This window comes from Puma concolor, chromosome A1 (assembly GCF_028749965.1).
Source record: "Puma concolor isolate L17-30 chromosome A1, mPumCon1.1.hap2, whole genome shotgun sequence".
Classification (NCBI taxonomy): domain Eukaryota; kingdom Metazoa; phylum Chordata; class Mammalia; order Carnivora; family Felidae; genus Puma; species Puma concolor.
Window position 1 is genome coordinate 239,397,376 of NC_141667.1, and position 21,041 is coordinate 239,418,416.

A 21,041-nucleotide genomic window follows, 5' to 3' on the forward strand; every position below is an offset into this window, starting at 1 on the left:
CCTTCTTAACCCCCAATCTTTCTCCTCCTCCTCCTTCCTTCCCCCTCCCACCTCCCCCCTCCCACTCCTCCCTCCTCCTTCCCTTTCCTTCTTCCCCTCCATCCTTCTTCTTCTTCTTCTTCTTCTTCTTCTTCTTCTTCTTCCTTCTCTCTCTCTCTCTCTCTCTCTCTCTGTCTGTCTCTCTCTGTCTCAGGAATGGGCACACATGTGTATTTAGACAAAGATGAACAAAGCCTGGGCTGAACCTTTCCCACAAGGAAACAAGAAGCCTGGCTAGTCTTCAGTTAAAATCTGCACTTACTCATGACCTACTTGATTCTGTTCATCCAAGGAGCCTAGATACTTCAGGCGGTGCGGATCTCCTCCTTGGAGAGGCCCAGCCTCTCTCCCTGCTTTTTCAAAGTTCTCTTCCCTAATGTGGCTGAGGAGGGCGAGGAAGATAGGCCTGGGAAGCAATACCCTGGTTTCCCAAATCCCTCCTCAGCTAGGAAGGATCTTAACAAGTCTTCTAAGCCATTTGCATTTTTCCATAAAGGCCAAACTGTCATGCTCACTGCTCTCCTCTGGCTTTTCTCACGGGGAAGTCTACACTGGCCTTTCTATGCACTGACTTAGAAGAAGGGGAGATGAGGCTGGGTCCTGGGGTGGCTGCGGACAGATGAGCACTTGTTCACTGTTCTCGTTCATTCAGAGTGACTGCTAAAGACAGCGCTCCATGGAATTGTACCGGGTCGGCGAGAATTTACAATGTTGCTGGGCAGCAGAAGCCATTGCTAATATGAAAGATTTGGAATGTCTGTGCTTTCTTCTCTGTACAGGGACCTGGTCAGATGGGTGTCTGATTAAACGAAGTGTTCAGTGTCTCAGGCGCCTGGGTGGCTCCGTCAGTTGAGCGTCCGACTTCGGCTCAGGTCATGATCTCACAGTTCATGAGTTCGAGCCCCGCGTCGGACTCTGTGCTGACAGCCCGGGAACCTGGGGCTGTCCTCAGATTCTGTGTCTCCTTCTCTCTCTGCCCCACCCCACTTGTGCTCTCTGTCTCTCAAAAATGAATAAATGATAAAAAAATTCTTTTAAAGGAAGTGTTCAGTATCTCAGCGCTTTCTTGTCAAATATCACTAACATTTTATACTCCTGATTTTCACCTTTATAAGCATCTAGTTCAGGATAGTTTCCTTCTATATGGTTAATAATTGATCATTAAATTGGTCAAGTAATTAACACCAGATAGGAAGATGAGCTAAAATTGATAGCACATAAATATAATTGGAAATCAGAGCAAGAGTTTTCACAGACAAGCCACCTTTGATGTGGAAACAAAGTAATACCTCAAATGTCAGAACAAGATCGTGCAAAGCTGTGAGGAAAGTCAGGTCTTGTCTTTTTCCTGGAAACCAAAGAACAAGAGGAGTAATATACAAGGTGATGACCTGTCAATTACAGAGCAGTGAACGCCTAAAATCGGAATTTAGGGCTACCATGGGTTTTAAGGAAAAAAATATCCGAAAACTACAAAAGATCCAGGTGAATTGCATGCAATCTACAATTAACCCAAAGGCCATAGAAAGACTAAGCATACAACATACAGGACAGGATGAGGGAAAATTTGACAGTTGAAGACCAACCAGGAGGAGGAAGAGAAGATATTGAACTGTGTCAAAATATGAAACACCCCAGAGAGCACAGAAAGAATCCCACAACCCAGTATTTTCAGACTTAGTCTGCACAAAGCAAGCAAGCAAATTTAATTTGCACACACACACACACACACACACACACCCTATTCCTCCTCCTTATCTTTTGTTTACATAGTGCTAACGTAGTTGTTAAAGGTTGAGGATTTTCTTTTTTTTTTTTTAATTTTTTTTTCAACGTTTATTTATTTTTGGGACAGAGAGAGACAGAGCATGAACGGGGGAGGGGCAGAGAGAGAGGGAGACACAGAATCGGAAACAGGCTCCAGGCTCTGAGCCATCAGCCCAGAGCCCGACGCGGGGCTCGAACTCACGGACCGCGAGATCGTGACGTGGCTGAAGTCGGACGCTTAACCGACTGCGCCACCCAGGCGCCCCGGTTGAGGATTTTCTAACAACTCACTTACTGCCAATTATAAGAAGTTTTGTGGAAAATGTCCCCTCCTAGTTGGGAAGAAAAGACTCTAATTGAGCCCATATTTTACTACGGTTGTTATTAAAAGAAACAGGTTTCCAGCCTGATAAACGAGTGCTCCCATCATTGTGCCTTGGAGACTTCTTTTTGAAATAATAGGAGTTGGTGAGGAAAGGACCCTATGGGAGTCTCTGTGTCTCCTTTCTGTGACCGGAAGACAGCACAAACCTGCACGGTTGGCATTTTCTTTGTGTTTCTATCACCCATCCACCCTGTAAACGACAACGAGGCCACATAGTAACTATTTTAGCCTGGGTAACTAACTAACCTCTCAGTACAGCTCAAATCTATAAAAGCAAAGCAAAACCAATCCAAAACCCAAAACCAAAAAAACCTGCCTATTACAAAGTGTGTAATCCTAGATAAATTCTGACTTGACTGCTTTAGTTTGCTGGACACCTATGCCCTGGTGTCATTTAAGCTTGTTTGGGTTAGAAGCTAACAAAACCTCTTCAAGGGACACCTGGGTGGCTCCGTCGGTTGAGCATCTGACTTCAGCTCAGGTCATGATCTCACGGCTCGTGGGTTCGAGCCCCGTGTCAGGCTCTGTGCTGACGGCTCGGAGCCCGGAACCTGCTTCAGATTCTGTGTCTCCCTCTCTCTCTGCCCCTCCCCACTCGTGCTCTGTCTCTCTCTGTCTCTCTCAAAAATAAATAAACGTTCTCAAAAAATTTTTTAATAACAAAACAAAACAAAAACTCTTCAGGCTTCTTGCCTGAGGCATTCTTAGGCAGTCATTAGAGCTGGGGGGACAACCAATTCCTTTAATCTTGGGTATGGGTTCTTACACCATTCTCTCCTCATTTGAGATACCCACCAATGAGATACCCATCCCTGGTCCTCTCTAATAATGTGGACTATATATATACATATATATATATATATATATATATATATATATATGTATATATATATATACACACACATACATAGTCCTTGGCAATGCCCCTCTCTCTGAAAAGCTGACTGCTGAATTGAAGAAACAAATTAAAACAAACAAACAATGGGAATGCAAACTGGTGCAGCCACTCTGGAAAACAGTTGGAGGTTCCTTAAATACCTGAAAATAGAACTACCCTATGACCCAGCAATTGCACTACTAGGCATTTATCCACGGGATACAGATGTGCTGTTTTGAAGGGACACAGGCACCCCATGTTTATAGCAGCACTATCCACAATAGCCAAAGCGTGGAAAGAGCCCAAATGTCCATTGATGGATGAATAGATAAAGAAGATGTGGTATATATATATATACAATGGAGTACTACTCGGCAATGAGAAAGAATGAAATCTTGCCATTTGCGACTACGTGGATGGAACTGGAGGGTATCATGCTAAGTGAAATTAGTCAGTCAGAGAAAGACGAAAATCATAGGACTTCACTCATATGAGAACTTTAAGAGACAAAACAGATGAACATAAGGGAAGGGAACCAAAAACAGTATAAAAACAGGGAGGGGGACAAAACAGAAGAGACTCATAAATACGGAGAACAAACTGAGGGTTACGGAAGGGGTTGTGGGAGGGCGGATGGACTAAACGGGTAAGGGGCATTAAGGAATCTACTCCTGAAATCATTGTTGCACTATATGCTAACTAATTTGGATGTAAATTTAAAAAAAATAAAAAATAAAACAAGTTAAAAAACAAAACAAAAGAACAAAAAAAAAAAAAACAAATGCAGTAGAGTAATGGCTCTTAATCCCCTGACTGCATATTTGAATCTCCCAGGGGCACTTTGAAAAGCATGCAGTGAGCAAGTTCAACTTCAAATTTACAAATTTAGAATCTGTGGTCATAAGAGCTCTCCCAGTGCCGTCAATGTGCAGGCACATGGGGACTGACCACGAAGGTGTGTAATCTGTGCGGAAGACGGGTAATTAGGCCAATAAAAACTTTGCCTACTGGATGCCATTCAAAATACAGATGCAAATTTGGGGAAGGTGTCTGAACTATTAAGAGCCTGTTGTAAACTCCACTGTTTAATAACTCAAGTATTTTCTTTTGTTAATGTTTACTTGAACAATCGTCGAAGTGATCAGTGCAATTCAGTAGTTCAATTTATGTGGTTGATTCTGGTCCTTCTCAATCTGGCATTTACTGAATATCTAATTCATGAAGAGGCCTTCTGTACAGAACCATGATTTGATGTCTACGATGCCAGCTTCCCACTGGACTGCAGAATCAGTACATCCAACGTCACTCACTGACAAGAAGCTAAGGTAAGTGTTACACAATTACACTTACACAGAATTCTTCATAGACCTGTTTGGTATGTGTTGCAGATGTTTAAAAAATTTCTCTATTTGTATGTGTATATAAGATACTTTCCCCAAGCAAGGATTCGTTTTGTGACAATTTTCTAAAGCCCTTTAAAACATTGTTTCTATCATATTTAATGAAAATAATTACATTTGTACAGAAGAGATTTCAAAAAACAACAGAGTGAAATATCCTACTAATAAAAAGCCTGAATCCATATCTAAAATCAATCTGAAAAAAAAAAAAAATACCAGCATCCTAGATTGTAAGACTTGTTATGCCAGCAGAAAATTTCAAATCTAATCTAACACAGAGGCACAACCACGTTGCAAATATCCCAGAGAAAGGTGAATGTGACCGCACTGATGGACTCCAGAACTCTCAGCGAAATTCATATTCCTAGAAGGAGTCGTGTTTCTCCAGCATATGGAACCCTGTCTATACACGTGGAGTGAGTAACCGTGTGATCCACAAAGCCATCCTGATCTCACGGTTTGGGTAAGAAACGTATTTTTTGTGCACCTTGGGTTATATCTCCGTGACACGGAACTGGACCCTTTTTGTTTGATTTCTATTGTGTTGAAAGCCAAAGTTACTGAAGATTTGAACCCACAACAAGCTTTACACCAGGGCAACGCAAACCACTTACGTATTTTCGTATCAGACATACTTATTCTTAGAAACGCACTTAGTTCTTTTACTTTTTGTTTCAACTTTCTAGAAGGCTTTCATGTCCCCTCTTTCTGTAGACTGTTCGGGAGCCTGATTAGTCTCTCCAAACGACTACATTAAGGTATTTTTCTTAAAAGACCACCTCTTTCAGGCACATGCATATATGAATATGAATATATAAATGCTTTTAGCATTATACATATGACTTTAGCTATGTATATGTAAAGTTCTTAGATTTATGGAATTTTTAAATATCTATATAGCACACAATTTTTAAATAAGCCATTGTCAGCCTAATTCTCCCCACTAATTATGGGCAGAGAAATGCTTGTACTCTCAGGAACATATCCAGAACATAATCCAGACCTGGGAATTATTGGGGTTTTTTTTTCCATCTTCAAAGATATGAATTTTTATGAGCGTTCTCAGCAAAGAAAAATTAGAAATACAGTCTCAGCCAACCCTTCCATATTGTGGCTCCTGTAACGTACAAGATCTAACTTAAACCAACAAAGATTTTACTCTGATAATGGAAATGCCTGCAGAACCTTAATTCGTGGGTTCATTAATGCTCCCTGGTGGACATCAGCTTCAATTAGGTATTTGGCTGAAATGGGATAGGGAGGTGTCGGTACGAAACGCACAGGCACAGAGACTTTAGCAAGTCAGAAAAAGCTTTTAGAAAGAAAACGTACATTAAAACACCTTCATGGAAACTTCTTTTAATTTCAAACAATGAACAAAATAGGCATCTTGTATAAAAACATGTGAATAACCAATCAACTTGATAGAGACTAGATGAGTTCCCCTTAAAATCTATTCCTTTTGGTACCACTTACAGATCAAAGGTGATCCAAAAATGGGCTCTGTTTTATATGTATTTTTATTTAAAGTAAGTGTTTAAACTGTACCTTTCAGACCAACAGGCAGTAACCCAATATCCACTGCTCTTGGGAGAACAGAGATATTTTGATGCTTACAGCAGCTTTTACCCCTATTTTAAGAGACTACAGTGTGTCCAATAAATGTGTGCTCTATGTAATGCATTCCTTGACACATACTACATACTAGGAGGGTTAACAATGCAGTCTGTCAAGTAGGATAAAATAATTTCGCATGATTTTATCCAGAGAGAAATACAAATGTATCAAATTGCTTTTTAGAGAAATGAAAGAACAAAATCAAATAAGCATGGCGGTATGTCCTCAATATTCCCAAACGCCTTAAAAGAGCCTTCTTGGAAAACACGTCTCGAGCTCACAGGGTTAGGATTCAAGAGTTGCTGGACCCCTTAGCCCCCTTCAGGTAAGTAATTAGCCCATTTGAAAAAGCAAAGTGGCGGAAAGAAGGATCCCCTCCGCCTGGAGCTTGCTAGCGAACGGCTGAAATTTCCCCATCTCTGCAGACTCCTTTCTCTAAAGGTCAGTAATCAGACTGCTGGCTGTGAACGCAGACTGAGGAAGTGTCGAGCACTGAGGAACAAGCTAGAATTTGCAGACACATACTCCCACCCAGATCACTTTACCAAATACAGCTTACAAACATCTCAGCTCTGCCCCTACGTTTTTCTAGCCCTTTACTTTTGGTTTGGCTTTTCGAGACAAAGGGCAACCAGCTATGTTCTCGGATTTTCTGGCGCTCTTTTGGACCGAATACCTGTAAGGAAATGAATAAGCATTTTATGCTTCTCTGAAAGGTTTTCACTGGCACTCTTCGCGCCTCCCCTGATGGGCACATCTGCACACACACACACACACACACACACACACACACACACAGGCTTTGCTTGTCTCTGCTCCCATGGAAGTAACTCGAATCAATACGCAGTCCTGGTCCATCTCCTATGTTTGCTGTTCAGGCTCCGTGTTCCCGTGCACCACCGCTCCTGGTCATTTTCCTCGTCTCTTCCATTCCCTCCGACAGCTGGGCAGACGTCCAAGATCTTTGCCATTTTCGTAGCTCAAGGAGTCTACCAGATAGTGTTCAGACGAGAGGGATGACCTCACAAGGAATTTATTTTTCCTTCTGGGTCTAAATTTTGTGAGTTGGACACAGGGCTGGTGTATTTTCTGACTCAAGCCAATGGAAATCAAGCGACTGAACCAGAGGTGAAGGAGCTGACAGCTGTCTGTAGCTCCAGAGAACCTGTTCGAGGGAAAAGAAAAAGTTTAAAGTGGAATAGGTCTTCACCTGAAAATGTGACATGATTTCTATTCCGCATACCCCCACTGAACATGCTAACACAACACGTAAAACCTTAAACGCACCAAAGTCAATAAACTCAAAGTTATGGTTTTCACAGCAACCGTAACTCATGTGTCAGTAGCGTTTTCCATTCCTGCAATAGGCGTTAAGGTGACCAGTCCAATGCAAATGCGCAGCATGGCCAACTTAGCGACTGAGTTCCCTGACTTTTCTTGACATCTAGCCGTCAGACCCATCATTAGACTCTGTGTAAACGGCACTTGTCAAGTTACTGGCCAAAAACCTCCTCCGTTCGCGTTACTTTGACTGAAAAGAAGCACAAGCTCACAAGGTTAACCTCTCCTGGGTAATCCGGGGACTCGATGATTCTACACGCCCGTTAGCTCAGAATTCCCCAACTCGCATACCCACGTGGCTTCAAACCCCCGCGTGTGGTTTGAGTTTTATGTCTCAGTAAACATGTGGAAAAGCTGAAGTTCAAGTGGCATGTTAGGATATTTGAGGTAGTTAAGTTGACTTGTTTATAGATCTTTGAAGTTTTATGGACTTCCCAAGTATCATCTCAAGCACTGAATTGAGTTTCACCAGGAACATTGGATATCAGTATTAGGCAAGTTCACAGTTTGTAGCCTGATACTTTAACTGCTTAGTAAATATTATAGTCTTTTTTTTTTAATCAGTAGTGAGTTGGTAACTGATAACATTTTCAATGAACTCTGACGTTTCTTTATAAAAGTACACCATCTCAAACCTAGATATTGAGTTCTGCCCGACGGCAGTAAAGAGGTAGCACGATTTCCACTGAATATCGCTTTTGTTTTTCCCTCATGAAGTAGCTACAAAGTTATAAACTAACTTTGGAATTCCTCCCTTCCAAGCCCTGGCTATATCCCAGGCCCATTTTACAGGTGGGTTGGCTAAGACGGCAAGAGGAATGATCCCAATGTGAGGGATCCTGGCAGGTGCACAGCCAGCCCATATGGCTTCTCTGAACGGAGCAGAAAAGGCACCCCTCCAACGAACCAAGTAGAAAAAAAAGTGTCCCTGTTGGGTATTCCTTTTTTTAAAAAAATTTTTTTAACGTTTTTTTTTTATTTTTGAGAGAGAGACAGACAGAGTGCGGACGGGGGAGGGGCAGAGAGAGGTGGAGACACAGACTCCGAAGCAAGCTCCAGCCTCTGAGCCGTCCGCCCAGAGCCCGACATGGGCCTCGAACTCGTGAACCGTGAGATCATGACCTGAGCCAGAGTCAGACACGTAACCACCCCATCCCCGTTGGATATTCCAATTTAAGACACTCCTCCCTGATGACGCTGCCTCTTGCCATGGTGCAAGGCTAGGTAAGTGCAGCCGGTAAACCTTGGACTGATTCCCAAAAGTCAGGCACAGGGTACAATGCCCTTTTGCACAGGGCATTACCTGAACAGCCAAATACGGTGACACTGGTGATAGGAAATCCGCTCTGGCCAGGCTACACAGGTGTTATAACATAGCTCGACGTTGGGAACCAATCATGTCCGGGGATCAACTTGTTCTACAGCCTATATCACCTGGAGAACATCGCCTTATCTCTCTGGGACTCAGTCCCCTCGATTTGTAAAATTGACATCGTGATATCACCTCGCAGTTAGAAATGAATATGTGAAAAGCCCTCAATCTGTATTGTGTTCAATTCTCTGCAGTCTCCCGGCACGGTGCCGGTGTAGGAGTCAGGGAGCTGAGGTTCTAACTTTCACTGTAGTCCTAACAAATGTGTGACCTTAAAAATTGTCTTAGTATACTTTAATTCCTTAACCTTTACCTCATGGGAATATTGAAATAAGTGTAAGTGACAATGCTTGCAAAATAATTTCTTCTATACGACCGCGCTGTCTTTGAAAGTAATTATGTATATCTGAAGTCCTAAGGTGAGAAAAACAATAAATAGGATTACAAAATGGGTTTACTCAACGAAAGCGGGAAACAACCAGGGAAGATGATAATGGTAATTGCTCAAAAAGGAATAGTCTAGCTCACGTAGGCCAGGGTAGTGGTTTCTCAAGACAAAAATAACACTGCTCAGGCAATTCACTGCCGTTAGCTGGCTGCTTTTCACGTCTATTCCACTACACTGGAGAGAAAGTTCTCACTAAAATAGCTGATAAGTATCGCTGACATCCTAGGTGTGTTTTCTGCTTAGCTCCGTAAGGACTTTCCCAGGAGTCTCTCGTGGATGCCATAAAGCATTCCCAATGAAAACGACAAGATCGCAGGGCGCCTGGGTGGCTCCGTCGGTTAAGCGTCCGACTTCAGCTCAGGTCATGATCTCCCAGTCCGTGAGTTTGAGCCCCGTGTTGGGCTCTGTGCTGACAGCTCAGAGCCTGGAGCCTGTTTCAGATTCTGTGTCTCCTCTTTCTGCCCCTCCCCTGCTTGTGCTCTGTCTCTTTTTCTCTCAAAAATAAATAAACGTTAAAAAAAAGATCAGATGCTTTGGGGCCCCTGGGTGGCTCAGTCGGTTGAGCGTCCGACTTTGGCTCAGGTCATGACCTCATAGTTCGTGAGTTTGAGCCCCATGTCGGGCTCTGAGCTGACGGCTCAGAGCCTGGAGCCTGCTTCTGATTCTGTGTCTCCCTCTCTCTCCGCCCCTCCCCTGCTCATGCTCTGTCTCTCTCAGTCTCAAAAATAAATAAAAACATAAACAAAAAAGAAAACAAGATCGTAAAGGGTCTCACATGCAGTGAAGAATGTTCTAGAAACATGGCTATGATCCTTGGTTGGGATACACATTTTACAGCTGGCGTCTTGATTTGAGAGTAGGAATAGTCAAGGGTCTCCAAAATTTCTGACTTACAAGAAAGCAGAATAAAAGAGGCCTAAAATTCTCCTTCTTTTCTGATTTCATAGGAACTTCAAAAAAGAGAGAGAGATGGCTTTTGTTCGTGACCCCCTCCCCTGATCCATTCCACAGGCTGGAGACGGTGCTACTTATTTTAGGCCTCTCCAATCAATAACAATTATACAAAACACCTTCTCCTGTTTTCTCCTCCACCTTGAGATAGAAGAAGACAGATTGGAAATGGGATAAGAGTGGCTGACTTCAGAGACAAGACAGGGTCACCGAAGCAACCCGAGCATCTTATGCAATGTCAGCACGTTCACAAAGCAATATATACACCCCGTGCATATCTCTGGGGGCCCAGACGGGTGATAAAGTCCCAATGCCACCTTCTCTGCTCCTCCCAGCCCTGAGGGGTTCAAAGGTCAGAAATCTGTAGCTGCCTTGCTGATAAAGTCGGCCAGCTTATTAATTTAAAATGTCACTAAAAATAAATGGGATTATTTTCTATATGTCACCCTCCACATGAGGTTTATATCACTAAAATATTTCAGCATTTTACTGCCTGGCTTTGGAACATGTTTCATGTTTGGAACTTAATTTTTTTTTTTTTTGGCCTTCAACAAACTTTTGACTACTCAGGTATGACTGGCAGAGCACTAAGTATTAGGGAAGGAGACACTAATAGGATAATGATTGTTACACAGTCACGCTCTGAGGGCTACAGGTACAAAGAGAAAGAACTTCTAAAAAACAGCTCTGTTCTCAGATGTTCACAGCATTGCGACAGAACGTAAAACGTATAAACACAATCCACTATGCTAAGGCCTATAATAAAGGCAGAAGAGCAGAGTTTTGTGTGAGTCCCGCAGTAGAAGGCAATAAACTCCCGAGGGGTTCAGGCAGGACGCTACATTAGAAGTGACATGTGACTATGTCCATTTGTAGGTACAGAAAAGGAATTGTTGCGATATTCTCATGTATTACAAAAATATATATGTATTTGGTCTTTCAGATGATTCAGATGTATTTCTCACCTGTATTTGGTCTTCATGGTACCTGGCAAACAGCTCCCCAAACCCTTGGAAGTTTCTAAGGGTTGACAGTGACAAAGGTGTCTCTCGTTATAAGGTGACTTTTGTCCCCCATCTAAGGATGGAGGCAGATTGCCAGGAGGATCGACCGAGTGATTACGGGGTGGGAATTTTCAGTCCCATTCCCCTCAAGGAAGGGGAGAGGGCCGGTAGGTTGAATAAATCACCAATGGCCAATAATTTAACCCATCGAGACTGTGTAATGAAGCCTCCATAAAAACCCAAGAGGTCAGGCTTCAGAGAACTTTCATGCTGGCGAACACGCAGGCCCTTTCCCCACACCGTGCCCTGCGCAGCTCTTCCATCAGGCTGTTCCTGAGTTATACCCTTTTATAAAAACAGGCAATGTGGTAAGTAAAATGTCTCTCTGAGTTCTGTGAGCTGCTCTTAGCAAATGAACCAAACCTGAGGAGGGGGTCATGGGAACTTCTGATTCACAGCCAACAGGTAACAGCCCGGATTTGCGGCTGGTGTCTGAAGTCCACGGAGGGGCATCGTGGCTACCTCCAAAGGATAGCTGATTGGTCAGAAGTGTAGACTGCCAACCTGAAACAAGAGGTAAACTGAGGAAAAATCAAGTCACCAAAAGTTGACTTTCTTCAGGAATAGCAGTGGACTTGCAATAGGAGAACCATGTCCTGGGCAAGCCGCAGGCAGATCCTTTCAGGGTTTGGGGTGCGTTGTATTTATGGGCGAAGAGACCACAGAGGGAGACGGCCAGCCCAATTCCAAGCAGTAAGCTCATTGGCTGGAGGATGGGGGGAGATTCTTGGCAGATGTTCATTGGTCAAGAGATACGTCTTGATCTATCGTTCAGGCACTTAAGAAAAATCAGTCTCTCCCTTCTTAAGGTCGGTTCTTCTGAGGGTGCAGGCACGATACTCTCCATTCATGTCCTCTGGTTCCCTTTCAGATTGGCGGGCTTGTGAGTGGCATCTGAAGGAGGCATGGGGCTGTCTGATGGGACTCTGCCCCCAACGTGGGGAATCTGATGCTGTCTCCAGGTAGATAGTGTCAGAATTGAATTGAATTGTAGGACACCCCACTAAGGTCACAGAGAATTGCTTCTTGTGGGGAAAAACTCACACGCATTTGGTGACCAGAGCGTGAGAAGTCAAAGCATTCTTCTGTGAGTCGCGCGGGAGACTCACGGGTGAAAAACACAACAGGGAAGAACAGGGTTTTTTCCTACTCAGGAAAGAAAAGGCTGAGGTTTTTTCTGTACAATTACACACTGTGACCAAGTGGCTCCCCCCCTCCCCCCCAGGTATTGGAAGGCTGGTTCAACATTCAAGAAACAAGAATTGATTCAACAATCAATTAACATAATGGACGACTAAAGAAGAAAAATCATGTGACTGTATAGATAGATGCAGAAAAATCATTTGATGAAATCAAACCTGAAGGTGATTCATGACAAAATTTCTCAGCAAACTAGGAATAAAGAGTGACTTCCCCAACTTGCTCAAGAACAATTACAAAAGACTCAGCTGACCCAACATCATACTTAGTTGTGAAAAAATATGAATGTTCTGCCCTTCAAAACGGGAATAAGGCAAAGATGCCCCCTCTCTCCACTCTTATTCAACATAGTACTTGGTGCCTGGGTGGCTCAGTTGGTTAAGCGTCCGACTTCGGCTCGGGTCATGATCTCACCGGTTCGTGAGTTCGAGCCCTGCGTCAGGTTCTGTGCTGCAGCTCGGAACCTGGAGCCCGCTTTGGATTCTGTGTCTCCCTCTCTCTCTGCGCCCTCACTCCCCGCTTGCACTCTGTCTCTCTCTCTCAGAAACAAATAAACATTAAAAAATTTAAAAAAACAACAACATTGTACTGGAAATCCTAGCTGATGCAGTAATACAAACAAAAGGAAATAAGAGGTATACAGATTGAGAAAGAAGAAATAAATCTTCCTTTGGCCACAAAAGAGATGACTGTCTGTGTACAAATTCACAAAGATCTGACAAAAAATAAAGAAATAGCTCCTAGATTTTAGCAGGGTCATAGGATACAAGGCTAACATACAAAAGCACATTGTTTTCCATACCCCAGCGATAAACAGTTGGAATTTGAAATTAAAAACACAGTATCATTTACATTAGCACCAAACAAACAAACAAAAAAAAAAAAAACAACAACAAAAAAAAAAACACCCTGAAATGCTTAGCTATCCATCTAACAAAATACATCCAGGATCTAGATGCGGAAAACTACAGAAGTCTGATGCAAGAAATTAAAGAAGTTCTAAATAAAGAGATAGTTGATGTACGCATATAGGAAAACTCAATGTTGTGAAAGTGCCATTCTTCCCAACTCGAGCTATCAATCCAACGCAACCCCCCTCAAAATATCAGCAAGTTATTTTGTGGAAAGTAACAAAGGGACTCTAAGTTTTACAGGCAAGGCAAAAACCCAGGGTAGCAAACAAAATCCCGAAGACGAACAAAGTCGGGGATTGATGCTACCCTTAGTAGGACTACCGTAGTAGGACTACCCTTATCAAGACTTAGTAGAAAGCTATAATAAGCAAGACCAAGTGGCACTGGCGATAGAATAGATATAGGTCCCTTCACAAAGGAGCAAAGACAGGTCAATGGCAAAAGATGGTCTTCTCAGTAAACAGTGTTGAAACAATTGGACATTCACACGTGACAAAATGTATATCTACTCACAGACCGGTTCCTTGAACAAAAACTAGCTCAAGATGCATCATACACTTAAAGGTAAAATGCAAAACTACAAGACTGCTAGAAGATCGCATAAGGAGAAAAATCTAGGTGATCTGGGATCTAGCAGTGAGCTTTTAGAGACTCTAAAAGCACAACGCATGATAGGAAAACATAGACAACCTAGACTATTAAAATTAAAGCCTTCTCGGGGCACCCGGGTGGCTCAGTTGGTTGAATGTCTGACTTGTGTTCAGGTCATGATCTCACAGCTCATGGGTTTGAGCCCCGCATCGGGCTCTGGGCCGACAGCTCCAAGCCTGGAGCCTGCTTCAGATTCTGTGTCTCCTTCTCTCTCTGCCCCTTCCCTGCTCGTGTTCTGTCTCTCTCTTTCTCTCTCAAAAATGAATAAACATTAAAAAAAAATTAAAGACTTCTCTGCAAGAGACGCCGCTAAGAGAATAAAATGAAAAGCCATGGACTGGGGGAAGATATTTGAAAAACATGTACCTGTAAAAGATTTGTGTCCAAAACACAGTCTTAAGATCTGACTAGAAGAAAACAAACAAACCCATTAAAGATTGGGCAAAAGATTGGACCCACCACCTCAACAGAAAAGACAGGTGAATGTCAAGTAGACACATGGGAAGATGCTCCACGTCATTTGCCAGTAGAGAACTGTGAATTGAAACAATAATGAAATAGCACTACGCACCCACCAGAATGGCTAAGATGCCAAAAAATTGACACTCTCGGATGCTGGCGAGGGAGCAGGGCCACAGGAGCTCCTACTCACTGCGGGTGGGAATGTGCCTCCCACCACTTTGGAAGACAACCTTTCCGTCACTTACAAAGCTTAACCTAGTCATAGTATACCATGAAGCATCTGTTTGGATAAACAAATGGTAGTGCATCTGTACGATGGACCATTATTCACCGATAAGAGGAAAAGGGCTATTAAGCCACGAGAAGACATGAAGGAACCTTCCCTGCATTTGCGTGTGAAAGAAGGAAGGCTTGAAAGATCGTCTGTAGTGTGTGGTTCCAGTTATATAACGTCCTGAGAGGAGGCAGGACGGTAGAAAGAGTGAAGAGGTCAGGAAGTATAAAGAGAGTGGGGAGGGAGGAATAAGCGAAGCGCAGGGTGTTTTTAGGAAAGTGAACTGTTCTGTATGATACCATCATGGTGGACATACTACGACATTAGGCAGCCGTCCAAACCTGCAGAACTTCACAACACAAGGAGTGAACCTTAATGTAGGCAAGTCTAACAGTCACCCAGGAGGTTGGGGGATTCAGGGAAAGACTGGAGACTGACAAGAGAACCTAACTATATTGCAGATGTAGGAAATAATCTCAGGGAAGGCAACAGGAAATGGCGCCGATCCAAATGACTCTGGAAACAAATGGTAGGACTGAGGGCAGAAGGAGCTGCATGTATTAGCATAAATACATGCATTTCTTTGCTCTGTCTGCTGAGATTGCCGAAAAGAAATGCCACCCTAGTAGCGACAAGCATACCTAGCACCCAAATCCTGGTTTCTATCATTTCTTACTAAAAAAAAAAAAAAAAAAAAAAAAAAAAAAAAAAAAAAAAAGTATATATATATATATATATATATATATATATATATATATATGGGTCCTTAGAGAAATGGCTGATTCTAGGACTGGGGCACGAAGTACACAAAGTAAGCCTGAGGCATCTTAGAGTGCCAGAAAGTAAGTGCTCAAAAACATAAAAAAAAAAAGAATCCGCAGCGATGGGGGTATATCAAAAGGGCATAGGAGCCACGGTAAGAGTTCCTAATGACCAAAGCTAGAACAATTTAACACAAAAAATAAGTAAGTTAGTATTGAATCACAACCCAAAGAATAACATAAATGTCCTTCCGTCCAGAGTGATATAAGTAAATAAATGAAAGAATTAATCAATGAGGATGAGACACATCTCCGGGGCAGAAGGACTCCAAATAAATTATGTATCTCCTCCACTCAAAAAAGAGGGTAAGTCTAACCTCCTACCCTCCGCCAGGGTATGCGGTGCATAGCCACTTCTTTCCAAAGAGTACAGTACAGGAAGGGGAAATAAAAGAGTAACTTTTATTTATTGTATATAACAGCGGAGAAGCCCGACAAACACTACTGCAACCAGATGGTCAAGGTCAATATTAACTCTCCTACATCGTGCTGACAGTACGGACTCTTGATACGATATGATGGCAATGGCTCCTTATCCCTCTGATCTTCCTCCTAAAAACACAGAGCCGTAGTCTAAACATGAGAAAAATATCAAACAAATTCCAGTAGGGGGGATATCCTATAATATACTGACCATTACTTCTCAAAACTGTCAAGGTCCTTAAAAACAAAGAAAGTCTGAGGAACGTGACAAATAAGCGGAGCTTAAGGAAACATCATAACCAAATGCTTTGTAGTATTCTGGTGAGATCGTGAAACAGAAAAAGGATATGAGATAAAATCTGAAATCCAAATAAACCTCAGACTTCAATTAATAAGAATACACGTCATCATGGTATATTATACAAATATTGCTTTTTTAATCATAATAAGTGTACCATACTAATGTAAGATGTTAAGTAATAGAATAAACCGCATATGGCTGGTGAGTGTACGGGAATATTTGAGTATATCTGAAATATTTGTTCAATTTTTCGGTAAACCTAAAACTGTTCCCAAAATAAAGCCTATTAATAAAAAGGCACTACTATTAACAATAGTGTCAAAATACTTTTACGATGTTCTATTTACATAAAAATATCTGTACAGAAAATATGAAATGCTCAGGAATAAATTTGACACAAGATGTGTAAGACTTGCTCACTGAAAACTACACAACAGTGATGAGAGAAATTAAAGACCTAAATAAAGAAAGAAATACCATTGTCAAGGGTTGTAAGACCCAATTACTAAAACCCAAGCTCCCATAAATTAACCCACAGGGGCAAGGCTTCTCCAATCAAAATTTCGGTAGGATTTTGTAGAAATAGAATCAACCTGATTCTAAAACTTATATGGAAATGCAACAATCTACATTAGTCAAAACTACTTTGAAAAGAACAAAGTTGGAGCACTTACACTACATGATATGAAGATTTATTTTATATCTACGCATTATCAAGTCAACATGGTCCTGCCATACAGGTAGACACAGGTACGACAGATATATAAATGGCAAAGCATTCAGAGCCCAGAGGTAGACCCCCATATATATGATCAATTGATTTTCCATAAAGGTCTCAAAGCAATCCAATAAGGAAAGAATAATCTTTTCCACAAATTGTGCTAGAAAGTGGACAGCCATATGCAAAATAAAACAACAACAACTTACTGTTTACCTCACATATATCTGTGAATGAATACATAAATGAATCCTAGACCCTCTGTAAGCGCTAAAACAACAAATCCTCTAGAGGAAAATGTAGGAGAAAAATCTTAATGTCCTTGGGCTTAAGATTTCCTAAATAGGACCAAAAAAATCACAAACCATAAAATAAAAATCCATAAATTGGACTTCATCCAAATTACATACTTTTCTTCTTGCAAAGACATTGTTAAGAATATGAAGAAACAAACCACAGACTGGGTGAAATGTTTGCAAACACATATCTGACAAAGGACTTGTAAAAAGAACATTTCTAAAAGACTCATACTTAAGAAGAAGAAAACAACTCAATAAAAACATGGCAAAAAAGTGTCTGGACACTTCACAAAAAAGATATATCGTTAGAAAAAAAGCATATGAAAAAATGCTCCACATCTTTAGGCACCAGGGAAATACTAAATTAAGCCATGAGATGTCATTGCGCACCAACTAGAAAGGATGAAATCAAAGATTGTCCATACCAAGTGTTAGTGAGGATATAGGGCGCCTGGAACTCTCATACGCTGCTGGCGGGAAGGTAAAATGGTCCAACCCATTCTGACTTTGAAGGCCAATTTGATAGTTTCTTATTAAGTGAATCATTCACCTACCATATGACTCAGCAATTCAATTCCTTGGTGTTTACCCGAGAGAAATGAAAGCATATGTCCACGCAAAGACTTGTACGTAGACATTTACAGCAACTTTATTTGTAATCACCAAAAACTGGAACAATCCTCATGTCTATCAAAAGATATTCACCTGGGGGGCACCTGGATGGCTCAATCGGTTCAGCATCCAACTTCGGCTCAGGTCACCATCTCATGGTTTGTGAGTTGAAGCCCCGTGTCGGGCTCTGTGCCGTGCTGACAGCTCGGAGCCAGGAGCCTGCTTCGGATTCTGTGTCTCCCCTCCCCTGCTCACGCTCTCTTTCTCTCTCTCAAAAATAAATAAACATTAAAAAAATTTTTAAAGATATTCATCTATTATTCACCTGATAAAACACTGAGGTATGACCATGCAACGGAATACTATCCCGCAACAAAAGTGAATTAACACTGACCCTTGCAAAAACATCAATAATGTTTACAATAATTATGCTGAGTGAAAGAAACCAAACAACAACACCAACAACAGAGTACACATTGTGGGGCGCCTGGGTGGCTCAGTCAGTTGAGCATAGCACTTAGGCTCAGGTCATGATCTCACACTTCATGAGTTCGAGCCCTGCACCGGGTTCCCTACTGTGAGCGTGGAGCCTGCTTCAGATCCTCTGTCCCCTTCTCTCTCTGCCCCTCCCTCGCTGGCTCTCTCTCTCTCTCTCTCTCTCTTGCTTTCAAAAATAAAAATAAACATTGAGAAAAAGGATACACGTCGTATGATTCCATTTATGTAAAACTCTAGGAACATACGAATTAATCTGTAGTGACAGAAGCAGGTCAGTGGTTGCTTGGGAAGGGGGCGGGCAGAATGGAGTGGCAAGGAGCGAGGGATTAGAAAGAAGCATGGAGAAACTCTTGAGGGTGACGAACATGCTCATTACCTTGATTGTGGTGATGGCTCCATGAGGGTATGCTAAGTCAAAAGCTATCCAATTTCACGCTTTAATATTTGCATTGTATCCTACACCGATTACATCTCAATAAAGCTAAAAAACTAAGTGATCACCCCATCTAACACGCTCAGCTGACTGTAGCTACAACTGTCTGCCTCCATTTCACCTCGGCAACCCCTCCAATGCCTACATCCCGGACGAGGCCATTACTTCGAGTTCGTGCTGTTCTGCAATCTCAAACTTAATTCCTCACTTTACTCACATAGCCTGTCCTTCCAACTCACTTCCTTATTCTCACTTCAACGCCTGTACCCCACGATCTAGACATTTTGCAATTTTTCTAAATTTCTTCACCACCCTTAACAGCTCCCTCCACAACCCCATGTGAGGACACAGATACTCTACCAAAACACCCAGCCTGGACCTCCTGTGTATCTGGTGACACTACTCTCTTCCTTGAGGTTTAATGTTCTTTTCTTTGAAAATTGGAATCCATGGTCCATTATTCCCATCGCTTGTATTGCTTCCAAATTTCTTGAATCTTATTTTACTCCAGAATCTCTTACCCCTAGCCCTTCCTTTACATTTACTTTGTAAATCCCTAATATCTGATCTGTCAGTCTCCCCCATTGCACTCTCCCGTCTATAAGGGATGCCAAACACCGAGGGAGAAAACTTCCTCGATTGGAAACATCGTCACACCTGATCCTCCCCTGAACGTACGCCTTCTTCCCCATTTCAGTTACGCCAACTCCTTTTATAATTACATAAGCCAAAACCCGTAGGAATTATCTTTATATTTGCTCCTTTATTTTTCTTTTCTTTTTAAAAATTTTTTTTAATGTTTACTTATTTTTGAGAGAGAGAAAGAGACAGTATGAGCAGGGGAGGGGCAGAGAGAGAGGGAGACACAGAATCCGAAGCAGGCTCCAGGCTCTGAGCTGTCAGCACAGAGCCCGACATGGGGCTCGAACTCACGGACTGTGAGATCATGACCTGAGCTCATCGGACGCTTAACTGATGGAGCCACCTGGGTGCTCCCCTCTCTCCTTTTCTACACTCTTCCTCCAGAATATCAGGAAATTTTGTGGGTTCCCCTCTTAAATGTATCCAGAATCCAACCACGTCTGACTATTTCTAATACCATTATTTCGGTCCCAGCTACTATCTCCAATCACCTTCATGGCAGCCAAAGTCTCCCTTCTGGTCTCCGTGCTTCTTTATTCACCCTCTGTCTATTCACAACACATCAGCCTTTTTAATCCCTAAGAATGATATGTCATTTCTCTTCTCAAAACCCTGCAATACTCCCCATTTTAATCAGAGTAAAACCCAAAGCTCCCACGTGATCTGAACTTCCTCACAGCATCTTCTTTGACCTCACTTCCTACTCCTCCCCGCCCCTACCTTTCTTAAGAAACACCAGCCAAGGCATCCTCCTGATTCCTTGAGTATGTCAACCACAGTAGTGCCTGGGGCACTGGGATGCTCTCTCCACTTCCTACATGGCTAACCCCTCCCCTCCTCCAAGTCTTGGCTCAAATGTTATCATCTCAAATGAGTTCTTTATACCCTTAATGACATTCACAACCTACCTCTCCAGCCCCTCAACCTGTTCTATGTTTTTTTTTTCTTTTTTTTCTATACTACTTATCATCTACCACAAACTACAGTTTTGCTGTTTTGTTTCTTGCTAGTCTCCCATCATTAAATATGAACATGAGCATCTTGACTATTTTGTCACATCTGATGTGACTCAAACACGTGCTTAGGAAGCATTTGCTTAACATTTGATGAATGAATAAATGAAATATTAGTGCTGTTTATATAGACTAGTGCATAAAAAGATGGTCTATGGCGTCAAAATGTTGAGTTCAAGTCCTCCTCTGTCAAGATAATCCCTCTGTGCCTCAGTTTTCTCATTTCTAAAGTAGAGATTATTATTGTGAGAATCAAAAAAGTGAATGTGTTTACAACAATTAAAATTCTAGGGATGCCTGGGTAGCTCAGTCAGTTAAGCGTCCAACTTTGGCCCAGATCATGATCTCACAGTTTGTGAGTTCAAGCCCCACGTCGGACTCGGTGCTGACAGCTCAGAGAACGGAGCCTGCTTCAGATTCTGTGTCTCCCTTTCTCTCTCTGTCCCTCCCCTGCTCGTGCTTTGTCTTTCTCTGTCTCTCAAAAATAATAAAAAAAGTTAAAAAATTTTAATCAATTAA